The 18913-nt window shown below is 45.5% G+C and overlaps 1 pseudogene; it reads right to left on the bottom strand.

Moving 5' to 3' along the window:
* Positions 1-785: 785 nt before the first annotated feature.
* On the bottom strand, positions 786-17975 carry LOC125549547 (annotated as a pseudogene).
* Between the last annotated feature and the right edge of the window lie 938 nt (positions 17976-18913).

Here is an 18913-nt window from a genome sequence, read left to right as displayed (position 1 = left end):
GGTGGGTTGGGGGCGGCGGCTAGGGTTCGCTCGAGCCGCCCCCCTTGGGGGCAGCGCGAGCGCGATGGGAAATATGACAAGAGAAAAACTAATGAAGCAAAAGCAGAGACTACTAATGAGGTAGTTCACTTAGATTGAGACTCATGAGCTAGTTCCTTGGGTGCAGATGTATTCTCTTTAGAATAAATAGTAAATACACATGGCAGCTTTAAAAAATACACACAGAACACCTTATATTGGATTCAACATGGGATTCAACACCATAAGTGTGTGTTATCCTAAGTGTCTGTTAGTTACTATTCATTCATTGTTATCTAGAGTTTAGTTGCAACAAAAATATATGTATTTCTAACTATCGGTTTCGACTCGCATTGTGGGTCTGTTATTGGATTTCGTACTGGATAACATGGAAGAACAATGGATCAGCTAATTGTGTACATGGCGGCTCCAGTCGACAATATGTAATCTTTAACACATATCTTTTTTCCTCCTAGTTAATGTGAACTACCAGTTCTAAAATAGTATCACAGGAGTTTTCTGTTTGTAAATCTGCACTTGAGACAACAAACTTATTCGTGTGTCATTTGCACCTAAGATAATGATATTTAAATTATCATTGGTATCTTTATAATGGTGCTATCCTTGAGATCTCTAATTTTTCAAGCAACCAGCTGTTACACTCGGGTGTCAACGAAACGTGAACGTACTGGTGTCTTCATCATCAGATAGGCATATCACGTCTACACGAGCCACCGCAGGGGGATCACTGGGCAGCCCAAGATCTGTTAGCCATTCATCCAGTGATGACGATCAGAATCTGACTGCGGCGAGCTTGATCCGGAAGGCCCAACACCTTTACTTGGCAACACATTCGACGCAGCTGATAACACATTCAACGCAGCTAATGAAACGCTAGATGTCGTAGTCAACTCTCTTGGTGATGTTAGTGGAAGAACTGGATTTGGAATTGAAGGTACTGGCAACGGCAGGCATTTTGGCTGTGAACTTGATGGCAGTGGTGGAACCTGCTGAATTTGATGTGAAATTGATGGCCCCAAAGGTGTGGGTATAGTGGGGTGTGAACTTGGGTGCAAACTTGACAGTCATGGGTTCCCTGGGGGAACTGCCTGTAGGCAGATTGTCTTATATTTATTGGAGTCACATGGGTAAACCATGTCCTTGCAGACATGCTCTCCAGCCTAGTTGGAAGTTTCTGCTGATTTGCAGATGCCATCGAATGCACCTGTGGTGACAAGCGCTGAAGATGAGGAGCAGGTGCACGTGCTCTTGTTCACTCTGCACTCCAAAGCTTCCCCGTGGCAGAACTGGCGCGAAACTAAAAGTAGTTGGTGTTGATCTGACAATGTTGTTTAGTATGGAGGGACGAGGTCCGGCCACTTGTGAAGACGGTGATGGTCGACCAACCTGTAACGGTTGGACATGATGTATCAGCACTGGTGGTCGACCAGCTGACGAAGACGCAGTTGGTGATGCTGTCGACGCCACCGCTGAAGGCCTCGTGGGAACTTGCTGAGAAATCTGGGGTGTCTGGTGATTTGGAGGGCTGTGGGCTCTAACTGCAGACCAAAGTAATTGGCATTAGCGATAGAGATTTGGGATGGATGTTTGCAAATCATGTCAGCATATTCATTAAGAGGACATAAAAAATGATTGCTTATAGTCAATACTCAATACCTTGTTCTCCAGAAGATATGAATATCTTCCAAAGATTGTCAGCTAGTGACTGGTTGAGGAGAACTTTCTCACATAAATTATTTAGTGTCTTCGTTTGCTGAAGATGAGTGGAATCTTGTTTTTGAAGTAACAAATCATACTTTTGTTTGAGCTTCTCCATTTCTTGGCTATACTCGGTCCTAAGTTGTGATTGCTGTCCATAAGTAAAAAAAATGAGAACAAGATGAATCCCACAACTAGTGTACGAAATTCACAACCAAGATATGCATAGATGAGCTAGAAGAAATAGCAAACCTTACATGAGCTCTCGGCCGTTCTAGACAACCTCCCAACCTATTTTATGCTCTGTTTCCCTTTCCCTGTCCAGGTTATTGAAGCTATCGACAAGACACGGCGTACTTTTTTCTGGTCTAACGACGACACTTGCTCTCGGAAAAAATGCCTGGTTGCTTGGGATAAAGTTTGTACCCCTAAAGATGCAGGTGGTTGCCTGGTTGCTATCGACAAGAGATCACTTTGCCCCCCCCCCCCCCCGCGTCGTCCGCTCCGGGCGACTCGGGGGCGAAACCCTAGCCGCCCGCGCGGCGGTAGGCGGCGGCGGGGTTTCCCCGCGCACCCGCCTCGACGTTGGAGGCGCCCCCACCCCGCATCAGACGCTGCCGCCCGCCTCCCCAGCTCCTGGTGGCCGCCGACATAGGCCCTCTGTGGCGGCCGTCGGTCGCCGGAGCTGTCGCTAGCCCTTCTCCCGATCCGGTGTGGGGGTCTCCTAGGAAGGTCCGACTGCCAGATCAGGCCGGCTCGGCCCTGGATCGGGGCCGGCTCCTCTCTGGCGGCTGGTGGGCCGGGGATCGCCGAATCCGCCCGTATCTGGCCGGCACGGCACTGCCTCGTCGCCCGGCTTGGGTGCTCGCGGTGTGGTCTCCCTGGTGGCGGCGGTGTGGATCGTTCTCCGTGTTTTGACGGGATGTGCGTGGTGGGTGGATGCCGGGGCGGCGGCCTCGGGCGGTGTGGATGGCGTGGCCTCTCGACGGGCGACGGCCGTGGGAGCTGGTGGTCCGCGACTTTGGCTATGCGGGTGGCGAGGTCTCGGTGGACGTCTACTACGGTGGGTCGGGGTGCCTCGTCACCCGGCGTGCCTGCTTCGATGAAGTCCAACGCCTTCTCCGGCTGCGTGCGCTCCCCTGGCCAGGTCTTTGGCCGGGTGGATGGGACGGGGGCGGGATCGGGGGAAACCCTTGGCCGTCGGCGGAGGCCACGATAATGGCGGCGCCTTGTGGGCGTCGGTTCCCTTCTTGGAGGCCTTGTCGAGGTCCTATCCCGTTTCTCACTGTGCTCTTCATTTGGGCGAAAGCTCTAGTTCCCCTTGTGGGCGATGGCGTCGTACCTTCGTCGTGTTCCTTCTTGAAGGCGTCGTCTGGGGTTCCCGGAAGCATGGTGGGCGCTTTTGTGGTGCGTGTGAGGTGTTTGGCGGCGACAATGTGTGCGACGTTTTATCTATTCTACCGCTGATCTTCATCTTGTGGTAGCGCTCCATCTGCTTGACAATGTTCTAGCGTAGGTGGTGGTCGTCATTTGGCGTCATGGTGGCGTTGATGGCAGAGGAGCCCGCCAAGGTTGGCGCCTCAATCTGCTTGGAGATGGACCAGTGGAAGATGGTGGAGACGACACCTGTGAGTGCGTCAGACCGGTTTATGCCCCAGACCCGGTATGTGGCTAGGCTGAGGATTCCGGCTTTTGATGTTAGGATTAGGTGAGTGGTCTGGGTAGTGGCCCAGCTAGCACCCCTTCATCATATGGATAGGAGTAGCGGCATATGTTTCCTAGATGGTGGATTCAGGCTCATTATTGTAACGCTTTGTAAGGTCCTCAAGAATAATCAATAAAGTGGCCGTATGCATCTCCCAGATGCAGAGGCCGGGGGTCATCCTCCTTTTCTAAAAAAAAGGTGTAAAAAACCTTCGCGCACAAAACTTTTGTGTACTGCTGAAATTTGCTTATAAATTTTTACACTCCACAAACCTTCCCTGGAAGGATTGGGTTTTACACCACTCGCCACTTCACATTGGACATGGCAAAAACAGCTCCTTCCTAGCTAAAACCATCTTCAAGCATTTATAGAGTTTGAGAGAGATTTCTGAGTGCACTGTTGGAGATGGTTGCTCTACAATTTTTTGGTTAGATCGTTGGCTAAAGCCGGAACCCCTGGCTTTAGTGTACCCTGCTATTTTTTCTCACCACACATACCAAAATGCCATGGTAGCCATTATTTTGTATGATGGGATCGAAATTGCTCTTTGTAATCGACTAACCTCTACTGCGATTGTAGAACTTGCTTCTCTAAACTCCTTGTTGCAGGATTGTACACTCTCTCAGGTTCCGAATGATCGTCGACTGCTTAACGGTACCGCCTTTTCGACAAGGCATATGCGTCCCTCTCGGATCACCTCTCGGATCCCATGCTTGGGACTCAAAGGTGCCCAAAAAGGTTATGATCTTTGGCTGGCTATTCTACCTGATCGCTTAAACACAAGGAAGAATGTGCATAAGAAGAGCATACTGGACACTGCGGCTTGTCCTAGATGTACTCACTTGGTGGAGGATCGTGAACACCTATTATTTACTTGTCCTGCAGCTCGCAGGATTTGGAGAGCAGCCGGCATCTGTCCTCTATTCACAGCTATCACCGGTCTCTTCAGTACGACTCTTCCGGGCTCGCTGCCTACCACGGTCCGCCCCTTCATGCTCCTTCTGATTCTTTGGAAAATCTGGGACGCACGGAACAAGAAAGTTTTCCAAAGTCTAGATGTTGTTGCTTCAAACTCCTTGAGAGCTATCTTAGATGATTTGATTGTTTGGTCTCATAGACTTAAATCTGAAACTCTAAAGGGCCACGCTGGTCTGTGGCGTGAGTTCTTATCCTCGCAACACTCTTAACTCTGTAACATCCGGCAGGTTTTGAAATATATATTCAGGTGGGGAGCCTTTCCCCCCGTGAACATTTAAAAAAAATAGCAAACCTTTAGCTCGTGGGTTTTATTAAGCGAATCAATGTGTAATCGTAATCTGTGCAAGTCATTTCTCAGTGCATCATCACCAACTGGTGGATGGTTAAGAATCATTGATGCCACCGGAAAGAGTTGTGCTGAAGAACCCAGTGCAACCTCGGGTTGATGACTTAGTTGACACTGATCAGGGTGTGTTCTTTCAAGCGGAATACTGGACAGTGGAGCCGGTGGATGCATTGCAGATGGCAAACACTGAGACAATGGTGCACAACAAAGGCTGGCTTGTTCTACATCTCTTTGTGAAATAGTTGGCACCATACTTGGTTGTGCAGACTGAATTGTTAGATATGTCTGAGTACAAGCTTCCCTGGATGCTGATGGTTGCATTTCAGGTCGCAAAGTCTGAGCTGGTGTTATACCAGAACAGCCTACTTGTTCTGCCTCTCTTTGCAGAAGTTGCGCTGGTGCTACAATTGGTTGGGCTGACTGCATTACAATATTGGCCTCGGCTTCAACTTCCTTAGACATTTGCAAGGAAGTCTGGCTGGGCACAGGAGCCAAAGTCTATGGTTCTAAGTAAGGTGGATCTGCATGAGTATCGCTCCCATTGTCGGTGTTAACTTCCATTTTAGCATCTCCTACATGTTGGTCAGTCTCTCGCGGTAATGGTTGCAAACCCACACCACTCTGTCGTTCAATATGTTCAGTCCTTCTATGGTCACTACTTGAAGATTCCTGATATATGTTACAGGTACATATCGCTGCTTCTGCATTGATAACATCAGATGGAATCACACTACCAACCAATGTAACTTCCATCGCTGAAGTTTTGTGCAAAGACTGCGGACAGTTTGCCAAAGTAGCTGTATCAACACAGGAGCTAAAGTGGCTGAATTCCTCAATAGCAAAGCCTGAATCTGGTAAATAAATATGCTGATCAAAAGTATGATCTAAATGGCCATATTTTGCTTCGTGAAGGAACTTTTCCTTCAACTGCAACTCCTTAGTACACACCTTCGGTTGCTGTAAGTCAAGCTTCTCACGCTGGTACCTCATGTGCTTCAGAAACGCATATAGTAGCATAGTGAACCATTCAACTATTAGGTTTGTTAGCATAGTGAGCCATTCAACTATTAGCTTTGTTTGACCACCTCTGTCCTCTGAATCAGCTTGAGACCTTCGAAGATGTTCCACAACTATTCTCCATGCTTTTCTCAGTTTCACCACTCCATTGTGCCTATGTATGTCAAACATTGCGACCCCGTTTGCTTGTCTATCATGGATATTCTTCTCTCTCAAGGAGAAAACCATGTCAACTAAATTAATTCTTTTCTCTATGATCCTATTAAGAAGTACATCCTTTGATAAATGTTGTTTTTCATGAATCTTTGGAACAGATAGCAGTTCCTTCTCTCCTGGTACAATAGCCTCAATCACTAAATCATGTGAATCCTCTTGATGTGATTCGTTCCCACCAACAGATGTTGTCTGCTTAGGGGTTGATTTGTCATTTCCATGTCTAGTTGAGGTCTCCTGCTGGTATGGTGATATGTTCTTTACTGAAATTGATTGATTATTCTTGTCTGTTCCGCCTACTCCATATGCGAACTCCTTCTTTAGGTTCCTTAGCTTCTTATAAACCAACTCGGCACAAGTTTCACTGCACTCATAGTTCAAGTATTTTGCAGCAAGAGCCAGTGATTCTTTATGATTAACCTTGTGCCTTGAGAGAGAATCAGCATGCCAGCACTGAAGTAAAGCATGCAAAGAAGGAAACCATTCATGAAGAACAGCAACATTTAACATTGAACATGTAGTACAAAAATTAAAGAAGACTCTTCTCTAACCAGTGCAATGTTGAATGCATGCTTTGGCTCCTGACTGACTTGGTGATTCTTATTCTTCAAAGCATACTCAAGAAGTTCCTCACATACACATTACACTCCCCTGCACAACATGTTACCGTTCCATCAAAGAACCCAATCAGCTAAAATAGCAAAATGATGAGTATATGAAATCATGTGTCTTCAGAAATTTCAGCCTCACTAAAATGGTAGGGTGAATTACTTTTTGTAACTTGTCTTTGTATTTATTTGTAACACATAATGTATTGCTGTTCAGAATTGCTGCACTCTTCAGTTTAGGCACAGTTTATGATTGTTGATCAATTACAAACAACCAAACATTTTACTTCTCTTTGGCATGTATTTGGTTCTTAACATCTTCCTTACAGAACTTTCAATACTGCCAATAGGTTTGTACTTCTGACCAAAGGAATAATATTAAATTCTAGCAGAATCAGCAAAACGGCCCAAGCGCCATAATAACAGCATGTGCGTTCGGGCAAAAAAAGGGGTCTAGCAAAGTCGCCATATCACCCTTGGCCTCCAAGATTTTTGGAACATGCTCCAAATAGTGGGTCATAGCCTCCTTATTTGGAGGTTGAACGGGGAGGGAAATTTCATCTCTTTGCCCTCCCGCATGGCCTCTCTCTCCCTCCCTTGCTCGCTCCCTCCCTCTCTCTCTCTCTCTGCCAATGACGCATGTCAGATGCCGGTACCAGTCCCGCAGCCACTACTTATCTCACCGGGAAACGAGCCAATTAACGGTTGTCACCTCCTGTCCAACAGCCCGCGCTCATTTCTGCCACATTTTCCCGCCACCCACCCACCCCGTTTCCCGCCGCTCGTGGATATAAAAAGGCCAGCACCCGTCCCAGCCTCAGGGTGGACGCTATGGAGATGAAGGAGCAGCTGCAGCAGGTCTCGCGTACAATACAGTTTCGTCAGATATAGCCGTAAGTTGTTAGAATTCAGTTTCGTCAGACAATAAAGTTTTCTTCAGTTTCGTCAGACAATATAGTTTCGTCAGTTGGAGCCGTAAACTGATCATTTTGCATGACGATCTCCTCCTCTGTCCTCTGTTTGCTTCATTTGCTTTCCAGAATCAAAAGGTGCCTACATAGCAGCTAAACACAACAAAAACAGACTCCCAGGCAACATGACCAGCCGGTCCATTCGGTCCTCTCGGGCCTAACCGAGCTGACGCTCACACGGTCCGGTCCAGAAAAAACGGCTCTCTGGACATCTCGGTCCAGTCCGGTCCGGACCGGCCACGGCCAGTCCAAAGCAAGGCTCGGTCAGGGACCGGACCGGCCTCGACCGCGTCCACCCTGATCCCAGCCCATCTCCCGGCCGCCCACAGCTCCACTTTCTTCTCCACTTCCCTCCTTGTCCTCAGCATGCCGCTTCACCCAAGGCCGGACTGGCTGCCACTCACGGAGGAGAAGACACAACAGCTGGACGAGGAGGACATGCAGGAGGTGGCCACCCTCATCGCGGAGGAGTGTGATCGCCAGGACGGGCTGGAGGGTGTCACATGGCGCTTGCTGTCGCGAAGCCCTGCACGGTCGCGACCGAGATCGACTTCGCGGCTGGTTTCCCACCGCTCCCTCGCTGATAGGGCAGTTTGGGATGCCCGCCAGGCCGCCACCTCCGCCATAGGCGTCGAGGAGGCTGCGGCGGAGAGGGAGTGCACCTTCTGGGCCAACTTCAAGGTGGTGCCAGCGGCAGTATAGGAGATGGACACAGAGAAGGAGCGTGCCATCTGGGACCATCCCCCCGCTGGCCAAGCCACCCCCGACATCAACGATGGTGCCTGGCCAAAATGGGTTGAAGGCACTCCCGCCCAATTTTGCGCGGCCAGGGAACGTGACCGCGTCTGTCCCCGTCAAGTCCTGCTGCGGCAAGAACTGTGCCAAACAGTCCCGACGGCAGACCTAGTCCTTGACCGGACACACTTAATATCTAATATATGTATGACATTGTCGCTTATCGACATTTCCCCCTAGCTATAGTCACTACATATATGTAAAAGCAACAATGTTGACCCCCCCCTCATATAAAAACTTTATATTGCGATGTTATTTAAATTTAGTGTCTGAATCGCTCCAATTTAGTGTGAGTATTGAATTGACAATGACACAACCGAAAAAAAAAAGGAGAAACTTAGAGGCTGCATCTGCCAAAGTTTGCGCGACGCCTCGGCAGCTCCAAAAAATTATGGAGCGCCCTCCAGAGGCTGCAGATATGGTGACTCTGCTAGAGTTTCTCTAACACTCCTAAAAGGTGAAATCCAATACAATGGCATAATGATGTTTAATGCTGCCAAATAAAATCTGAAGTGTACGAAGAGAAGAACTCAACTAATGATATTGGTATCAGTTTGGCATTTCCAGCACCAACAATGGAGATGCTAGCAAGACCCATAATATGGTACTAAAAAAGTGTACTTATATTAGGTTAGCTAGTAGTAACTCCTAAACATAAATTGGTTGAAGAGACACAACAACTAAAGCAAGTTTTTCAGTTATAAAGAGCTCTTCTAAAAAAATGTTATAAAGAGCTCAAGTTATGGAGACCCAAACTTGGCAAAAAAGCTAGCATTAGGTATTTGTGACACAGCGAAAATCTTCCATTATACACAGAAAAAATTATCAAGATCCTACTTGATAGAGAACTGACTTTAGAGCTTTAAAATATTAACTACTAGTTGTTACCTTAAGTATTTTGACAATATTAGTAGATTAAGAAGAGTAAACTGTTTAAGTATAATGGCCGTCCCTTTCTCAGTTTGGACTTTTGGTTGAACTGGATGATGCATGCAACTAAATACTCCGTCTGTTTCAAATACTTCACATACTAGTTTTGTCTCAAATCAAATCTTGTGAAGTTTGACCGAGTTAATAGAAAAAAACATTCAAAAAAATTACCAAGATTCACAATAACAAATCAATATCACTAGATCCATCATGGAATATATTTTTGTATTGTATTTATTTAGTATAGTAGATATTGACATTTTTTATATAAATGTGGTCCAATATTACAATGATTTTTTTTGCATGGAAATATTACGATGTTTGACTTAAGGAAAAAGTAAGATACGAAGTATTTTGAAACGTACTATGGTATCTGAGCCAAGAGGACTCAAGCTCAACACCCGGCTAACGCGGTATTTATTATTTAATAGAGTATTTACGGCCTACATCAACCTGACATTTAAGGCCTGACAGAACCTCGACATGACGGGGACTCCCAAAGGTCCAAACTGATGAAGAAGGGCGGGCAGTATATTTCAACACAAACATCAAGAGAATAATGGAGTAGTTACATTCAGCATACCGGTAGTTCAAACAATTCATATAGCTTTGAGAACTCTCGCTTCAATGGGATGTGAAGACTATTTTGTGTGTCCTGAAGATTTTCCACCCCTACAAAATGGACTCTGTTAGAACAGTGCATTATTCGCACCAAAAACAGAGCTGCTAGTATACCTTGTTCCTGCCATGTGCCGTCAACTGATATTTGATGAGAACTAGATGCCGTATTAATTTCAGGCAATATTGAGTCATTGTCTTCACCAGCTAAAACATTTGCAAATGAATCCAAGATTCCAGCAATTTTTCTACGTTTGGTACTGGCTTCAGCAGACTCATCGGCAGGAATTTTCCCTTCTTCCATGCTTTGTCTCTTTCTACAGCTTCGTTCTGCCGTCCCAGTTATATAGTGCCAACGAGGAGACTTCCGACCTAGCAAATTTACCCAGAACTTTGGGAGATCACTATCAGGTGCAGAGATCCCCTCCATCTCAACTACTACAACACTATCTGTAGAATAAAAAGGTCCACTCAGATGAGCTTGTGATATGGCTGAATTGCTCGTCTTAGTGCTGGGATCATCTTCAGTGGATAACTTCGTTAAGTACTCTGAAAGTACATTATCCATGAACAGTTTGTCGGCATCAGAATCCTTGCTTAAATATGCATCGTTTCCTAGCCCTTCAAGTCTACTGAATAGAAATGATGCACCCCAACTAAGCAGAGAATGGCTAAGGATAAGCATTGTGTTCTGGACACTGCTATCAGGAGTATGATCGTGATTTGCAAGTATAAGAGCCTTTTCCTCCACTGTACAAGACGAATACAGACGAAAAATGGGCACACATTCAGATTTTGACTCTATGCTGATCTTCTGGAGGACTCTCAAGTCATTTGTGGGATTCCAATCACTACAATATATGATGATGACATCAACCGATGATAGTTTTAATGGTTGGTACACATGCACGACTATCAATCAAGAAAATAAACCGGCCCATAGTCGTGTCATTGAACATACTCATTGCACCCTCATTCTTTGGTACATCAAAAACATGCTTCATGCGCTCATATGACTCAAAACCAAAGCTTTGACGGACAAAATGATCCAAAACGTCACTCGTCAGATTGCCAGCCCCATCACAAGACTGCACATAGAAGAAAGTACCATCATATTGCACTAATAAGCTTGGGAAACCTTTCCCAAAGATCATGAAATTTAATTCTAACAATGGTGAATCAGAAACTACCCAAACATGAGCTTAATAAGGGATATATCCATCAGCAATTAAAAAGTACACATGGTGCTTGAAAAGTAACATTTTTACATTTTGAGAAAAAAGGTACCTAATATGTTAGAACATGTGCTTGCAAAATGTTATTTCTAAAGTGAAATTGTACCCCAAAAAGACAAATTTTAGAACAAGTGCAGATGTGTCAGCTTTCTGCAGGAGCAACCATGCATTCATATAGACACACCATTGGGGGGAGGGGGGTTGTTCAAGTAAGAACACAAGACTGAGACAGACTCTGACTATGAGGAAGCAACCCTGAGGAGTGAGGAGGGTCAGAGATGCCTCCTTAAATCTAAAGGACTTAACATGGACCTCTTTCAGGGTGAGCAAGGTCTAATAGGGGCTACTTTGCCAAAAATATGTGTGTTCCTTTGTTTCCAGATATAAGCCAACAGGCCATGACGAAGATGCCTAAGAATCTATTTCCCAAGGAACCAGCAGTATGATGGTGCAGCATGTTGTCGACAACATTTCTCTCCCAGTCTGCCCCACTGAATGCCAAGCATGTTCCAACAATTGACATTAAAGGGGCATCTGAAGGAAAGATGGATGCTGGTTTTCTACTGCCCGTTGCTTCAAAGGACACAAGAGTTACCATTGGAGACAGTGAAGTGAAGCGCAAGAATTTCTTTGGTGTTTAAACAATCGAACTAAATCAATGCCTAGAAACTCCGTGCTGCAGAATCTTATGTGCATAACTGTACTAAAGTGAAACATCACCAGTCTTTCTGCAGCTCTTGATTTTGCGACTGAGGGAAGTAATACCCCAGGTTATTACCAAACATTTGACAAAATGTACCAAAGAGCATAGACAGCTTGAAACTTATTCTCATATGAGAAGTTGATAACACTTCCGCATAACATTGACAAATAAGTAAGGAAATCATAGCATGATTCAGTTGCCAAAAATAAATAATGCATGCATTGAGGAAGTAAAAAACATTAATGCTTGCCAACTCTTTAGACACAAGTACTAGTAATGTATCACACATAACAGGCATTACTATATAAATTGGGCCAAAATTAAATAATGGAAGTAAGAGATTATCTGAGGCACGGTACCACAAAACCCTTACCTGGGAAAGGATAAGAACTCTTTGCCTTTTTTCCTTGATTGCTCGGAGCATTTTGTCAAGAAGCAGTAGCTTGCCACTTGCACGCATTTCAATATCTGGGATATCAGTTACTGGGTGGCCCTTGGGAAGTGAGACTTGCAGCATTTCATCTACTAGACAAGGGTGGTCACAGCACTGTTGCATGATAAGATCAGTAAAGACAGTTAGCTATGCACAATGAGTACCATTGCAGATTCCGTCTAACTCCCTACTGTGAAAAAAGGGTACCATGCATGCGCAGAAATTTTTAACAGCTAACCTTCCGGAGGGATACAAGCATGTTGCGAAGAGCACCAACACTGTCAGTTTTATGATTTGATTGAAGCGCTGGTGAGTTTGAAAGCAAGGTATGACAGTACATTTCTAGTTGCACTCGTGAAAGGCGAGCAGGAACCCAATACTCCACAAATTTTGATGAGTCCACTTTCTGGTCCGTTGCAACATGAGGTGTAAGCTCTGAACAGTTATCAGCTGGCTCTCTAGCGTCCATTGCAGGACTGCTTTCAGCCACCATATTCTGTGAGCATAGATCAGCAGTCATATGTGCCTGTACAAGAACTGATAATGTAACCAAGTCCTTTGATACAGATGGGTGGATGATAAGAGAAAGAAAAGCAGTATCACAAATAACAAGCCAACATATTGAAGCAACAAGGATGTTACAGAAAAATCAAGCATATGCTCAATAGGACTTCAAGTTGCTAAAAGGAAACTATACAGGGTATCCTGTCAGGTGGACACTGCGTCCTGCATAGGTTGTAATAAAGAAAGAAGCTCAAGACGTTATATGAGATAATTCAGGTGCAAATAAAGAACATTTTGATGTATTACTGGAATATGTGTTTAGTTATTTACTTCTATTTTCCTACTCGAGACTTACGACCTATAAAGGATGAAGGAAAATAACAATGATACTTACAGTTATGCTCTGTAATAATGTAAGGTCAAGAGCTGTAATAATTTTTAAGCCCAAGAGGTGATATGTGATCTAGGAGCAACGAAAGAACGTATTAATCTATTACCAGGATATGTTACTTAATTCTATTTTGCTACTCCGAGGTTAAGACCTACAAAGGATGAAAGCAGAGAGGACTGGTACTTACAGCAACACCTTGATTTCACAAAGAGTAGAATCAAGAAACCAACAAGTCAAGAATAGAAGATAGTTGAACAAACCTCTGAAATGGGAGCAGATTTTTCAACATCAGTTTTCGACCCAACTGTCTCCAATATCACCTCAGGAGCTTCACACCGACCAGAAGTATAACCTTCACAAAATTCATTGACCACTTGACTTAAATGTGCCTGGTTATCTTCTTCATGTGCGCCACTTTCATCATACCTCAAAACAGAGCCATTGTCTTCCACGGTTAGCCTTTTCTGCTGCTTCAATGGCCTGGTACCACTCTCGGAAGCACCATGCTTATTGGTTGTTGAGTTATGTTCATCAATTTTTCTTTTTACGGTTTTGTCGAGAGCAGCCACTGGACTAGGAGGAACTCCAGTTGAATCATTTGAAGCAGCGGAAGCTGAAATAGTACTTTTCTTTACTTTGTCGGACGTTTTTGAGGTACCGGCCTTCCTCATCGACAATTTTAGCTTCATTGCTGACGATTTCGGGGAATCAAGTGTGCCGGGGTTGCTCCTGCCCCTCATAGATGTCTGCATTCGGAAACTGGTAGAGCCAACTTCTCGCCACAATTTCTAAGTACTCTTTGGGGGGGGGGGGGGGGGTTATTGATTTTGATTGGCATTGTCTACCACCGCGAGGAAGATCGGGTGGGATTTTACTCGGAGTTAGATGTGATTCGTTAGAAGTCCGAAGCGTGGTCATGGGAGATTTCGCTGTTAAGTTTAGGGTGCGGTCAAAGACCGATGGGTTTAACTGGGCTTTGGTGGCGGTATATGGTTCCGCACAGCCCGAGCTTAAACCGGATTTCTTGGCTGATCTGGTTAGGATTTGCGGTTCAGAACAACTTCCTATCCTGGTGGGGGTGATTTCAATATCATCAGAAGGCGTGATGAGAAGAATAATGACAATTTTGACGGCAGATGGTCGTTCATGTTTAACACAATCATTGAAAGCCTGGATCTGCGTGAGATAGAGCTTTCGGGTAGAAAGTTTACCTGGGCTAACGCCATGCCAAATCCGACGTTTGAACAGCTGGATCAGGTCCTGGCTAGCGTCGATTGGGAGCAGAAATTCCCATATGTTCCAGTCCAGGCACTTACGCGGGGTATTTCTGACCACACGCCTTTATTCCTTGACTCTGGGGAGGCCACCCATTTGGGAAATAAAAATGTTTTTTCTTTCGAGCTTGCGTGGTTTGAGAGAGAAGGGTTCTTCGATCTCGTAGCCAGAGAATGGGCTAAAGATGTAGGAGGTAGGACTACGCTTGAGCGCTGGCAAAATAAAATTAGGCATTTGAGAAGTTTCCTTCGTGGATGGGCTAAGCATCTCATTGCGATTTATAAGATTGAAAAGGAACAGCTCCTTACGCTTATTCAGTCCCTTGATGTAAAAGACGAAACCATGATCCTGCCAGCCTTGGAGCTTCATGCCAAGTCTGATGCAGAAATGAGGCTGAAAGAGCTCCTTCGTGAGGAAGAACTAAAGTGGGCGCTTCGGGCTAAGGTCAGAAGAGTCGTCCATGGGGACGCGAACACAAATTTTTTTCACATGATCGCCAATGGTAAACATAGAAAGAAGAGGATCTTTCAGCTTGAACAAGACGAGGGAACGATTCTGGGTCAGGAAAACTTAAAGCTATATATTATTGAGTATTACAAGCAGCTGTTTGGGCCTCCAGAGGATAACTGTATGTCGCTGGATGAGTCTAGGATTGAGGATGTGCCTCAACTTACGGCTGTTGAGAATGATATTTTAGTTGCTCCTTTTTCTGAGAAAGAGGTGTTTGAGGCCATTTCCCAGATGAAGAATAATAAGGCTCCTGGCCCGGATGGTTTCCCGACAGAGTTCTACAAGAAGTGTAGGCATATTATTAAAGGAGATCTCTTGCCGCTGTTCAATGATTTATTCTCTGGCCAGCTTCACCTTTTTCAGCTGAATTTTGGAACGATAACCCTTCTTCCCAAGAAGACAGAGGCAGTGCGGATTGAGCAATTCCAGCCTATCTATCTTCCTAATGTTAGTTTCAAAAATTTTACCAAGGTCAGGACGAATAGGCTCACACAGATTGCGCATATTGTGGTGCAGCCTACTCAAACTGCTTTCATGCCGGACAGGAACATCCTCGAAGGGATTGTGGTCCTACATGAAACGCTCCATGAGATTCACACGAAAAAACTTGATGGAGTTGTTTTCAAGGTGGATTTCGAGAAAGCGTACGATAAAGTCAAATGGCCTTTCCTTCAACAGGCACTACGCGTGAAGGGTTTTGATGAAGCTTGGCGACGCCAAGTTGAATCTTTCACGCAAAAAGGGAGTGTTGGAATTAAAGTGAATGACGATATAGGTCATTATTTCCAGACACACAAGGGCCTGAGACAAGGTGATCCAATGTCTCCTATTTTGTTCAACATTGTCGTTGACATGTTGGCAATCTTGATAGGTAGGGCAAAGGAAGCCGGCCAAGTAGGTGGCTTGGTGCCTCATCTAGTTGATGGTGGTGTGTCCATCCTGCAGTACGCCGATGATACAATCATCTTTATGGAGCACGACTTGGCAAAAGCGAGAAATATGAAGCTGGTGTTGTGCCTTTTCGAACAATTGACCGGTCTAAAGATTAACTTCCATGAAAGCGAGTTGTTCTGTTTTGGTAGAGCCAAAGAGGAACAAGATGCATATAAGCATTTGTTTGGTTGCGAATTGGGAGCACTACCGTTCACTTACCTAGGCATCCCCATTCACCATCGTAAGTTGAGAAACAACGAATGGAAGTGTATCAAAGATCGGTTTGAGAAGAAACTGAGCTGCTGGAAGGGTAAACTCATGTCGTATGGAGGCCGATTGATTCTCATTAATTCGGTGCTCACGAGTCTGCCTATGTTCCTTTTGTCCTTTTTTGAGGTGCCAGTTGGAGTTAGGAAAAGGCTAGACTTCTATCGGTCCCGTTTCTTCTGGCAGAGTGATGAACTTAAGAGAAAGTACCGTTTAGCCAAATGGAACGTCATCTGCCGACCAAAAGACCAAGGGGGTCTTGGGGTTGAGAATCTTGAAGTCAAGAACAGATGCCTTCTTAGTAAGTGGCTATATAAGTTAGCAGATGAGACTGAGACAACTTGGGCGCAGATTCTTCGTAACAAGTATCTGCACTCTAAAACTTTGTCGCAGGTGACAGTCAGACCAACTGATTCGCCGTTCTGGAAAGGGCTAATGAGAGTCAAAGCTATTTTTTAATAGAACAAAGTTTATTGTCTGTGATGGCAATGACACTCGCTTTTGGGAGGATATTTGGCTGGAAGAAACGCCGTTGGTGCTTCAGTATCCGTCGCTATATTGTATTGTGCAGCGACAAGATGCTCTGGTTGCAACGAGTTTGCAGTCCACTCCCCTTAATATTCAGTTTAGGAGGGTGCTTGTTGGAGACCGGTGGGAAGCTTGGCTTCATCTGGTGAGGAGACTGATGGAGATTCAGCTTACTCATCAGCCCGGTCAGTTGTGTTGGAAGCTTACTAGATCTGGGGAATTCACAGTCAAGTCGATGTACATTGATGTCATCAATTCTAGTGTTATTCCTAGTTCCAAACATGTTTGGAAAGTTAAGGTTCCTCTGAAAATCAAAGTGTTTATGTGGTTTGCACATAAACAAGTCATCTTAAAGAAAGATAATTTGGTTAAGCGCAACTGGACAGGCTCTACTAGGTGTAGTTTCTGTGATCGGGATGAAACTATCAAGCACCTATTCTTTGATTGCCCGTTGGCGAGGGTGTTGTGGTGCTCGGTGCAAATTGCCTTTAACATTACTTCTCCGAATTCGGTCAGATCGTTATTTGGAACGTGGCTTGTTGGGATAGAGCCCGAAACAGCTAGACAAATTCACGTAGGAGTATGTGCGCTGTTATGGGCAATTTGGAACTGCAGAAATGATCTGGCTTTTAACAGAACAACAACTATTCATTTTTTGCAGGTTTTATTCCGGGCTACTGTGCTAATCCGTATATGGTCCTTACTCACTCCGACGGAGGCCAGGGAGCGTTTGGTTACTGGATCTGTCCGGTGGGACATGGTAGCACGGGATATCTTCAACCGGTTTGGATGGCGGTCATGTAATAGGGTAGGCGATTAGTTTACCTATCTCTCTTATGTCAGCCGGTTGTGGCGTTTGGGCCTTTTTTTGCTTTTGTTGCTCTTTGTGAGCCAGCTTTTTATTTTGTTGCAAACTGCAAAACCTTGTAGAACTACTTTTTTATTCATAAATGTGGCTGTATGCATCGTTCTGATGCAGAGGCCGGGGAGCCCCCTTTTCGAAAAAAATAGATGTCTGCGAAACCGGTTTAATTAGCGGCAGAACTGCTGGTGGTTATCACAATGGGATCCTTTCCTGTTGTTTCTCGGCTCAACCTCCTGAGGTTTGGCCTCTGCTCATCGCTTGTTTCACGCGTGGGCAAGCTTCCAGGCTCCCTTGCACTGGCAGACGAGTTGGAGGTCGTTGCAGACTTTCGCATTGGTGGCGGCACCGGCTTTGGTCGCACTGGTGCCCCCTGCTCCCTCATTGTTCGCCCCTCCTGACCGGGTATTGGCCATCCGCTTCAGTAGAAATCAATCAACGCATTAGTCGGATAGTCAGTCCTTGCCCTGTTTGGCATATCAGCATACAGCCAGTCACCAAATTTCAACTCTTTTTCCTCATGAACTCCTGACCCACACTCTTTATGATCATGGCCAATAAGGCCACAATACTTACAAAAACGGGCAAGCTTGTCGTACCGAACCAAAAAAAACCTGCCTCTCCTTTCCTTCTAGTACAATGCTTACAAACTTTGTCAATGGCTGACGAACATCATGACGCACCCGGACGGGCACGTAATCACCCCTGGAATTACCATTAAGTTGCATCTCAAGTATCTTACCTGAATTCTTTAGAAGTTTCTCAACCAGATTGTGCTTGCAATAACCATCCGGCAACTTATGTATTTGCAGCCAGATTGGAAGATGTACAATGCTAACCTCCTCCGCTTGAGTAAAGCCATCATATGGACTAAGCAAAACTGCCCAATTCCTGAACAACCAAGGACCGTACTCCATGATCCTCTCCCAATCGCCTAAACACGCATCCTGAACGACAAACAGGTTAGGGCCGACTGGACGGAAACGAATCTGCTTGGCTGGGTTCCACGCAGCCCTCGTATCTCTGTAAAACGCTGCTTGGCTAAAAGATTTTCCTGTATGAACCCTAGCATGAGCTAACCAGCGCACACTCTCCTTCAGAACCGGGTCTTCCTCATCGATCACTACATCATCGAAAACTTCATCGTTCAAATCCAACTGACCAAAGAAATCACCTAGGTCAGCCTTAGCGCCGCTGTTGCCGCCGTCCCCGCCGCCACAAGTTGCAGACTGCGTATCCGACGAAGAGGCCATCTTCACCGGTCCAGCGTCGCCAGGGACCAGACGTAACGAGGGAGCGTACAGAACGCTCACCGGAAGGACGGGACAAGGTGGGGACTAAATGGCGGTTAGCG

The sequence above is a fragment of the Triticum urartu genome, chromosome 3 (assembly GCF_003073215.2).
Source record: "Triticum urartu cultivar G1812 chromosome 3, Tu2.1, whole genome shotgun sequence".
Taxonomy (NCBI): domain Eukaryota; kingdom Viridiplantae; phylum Streptophyta; class Magnoliopsida; order Poales; family Poaceae; genus Triticum; species Triticum urartu.
This window is presented reverse-complemented; position numbering and strand designations above follow the sequence as displayed.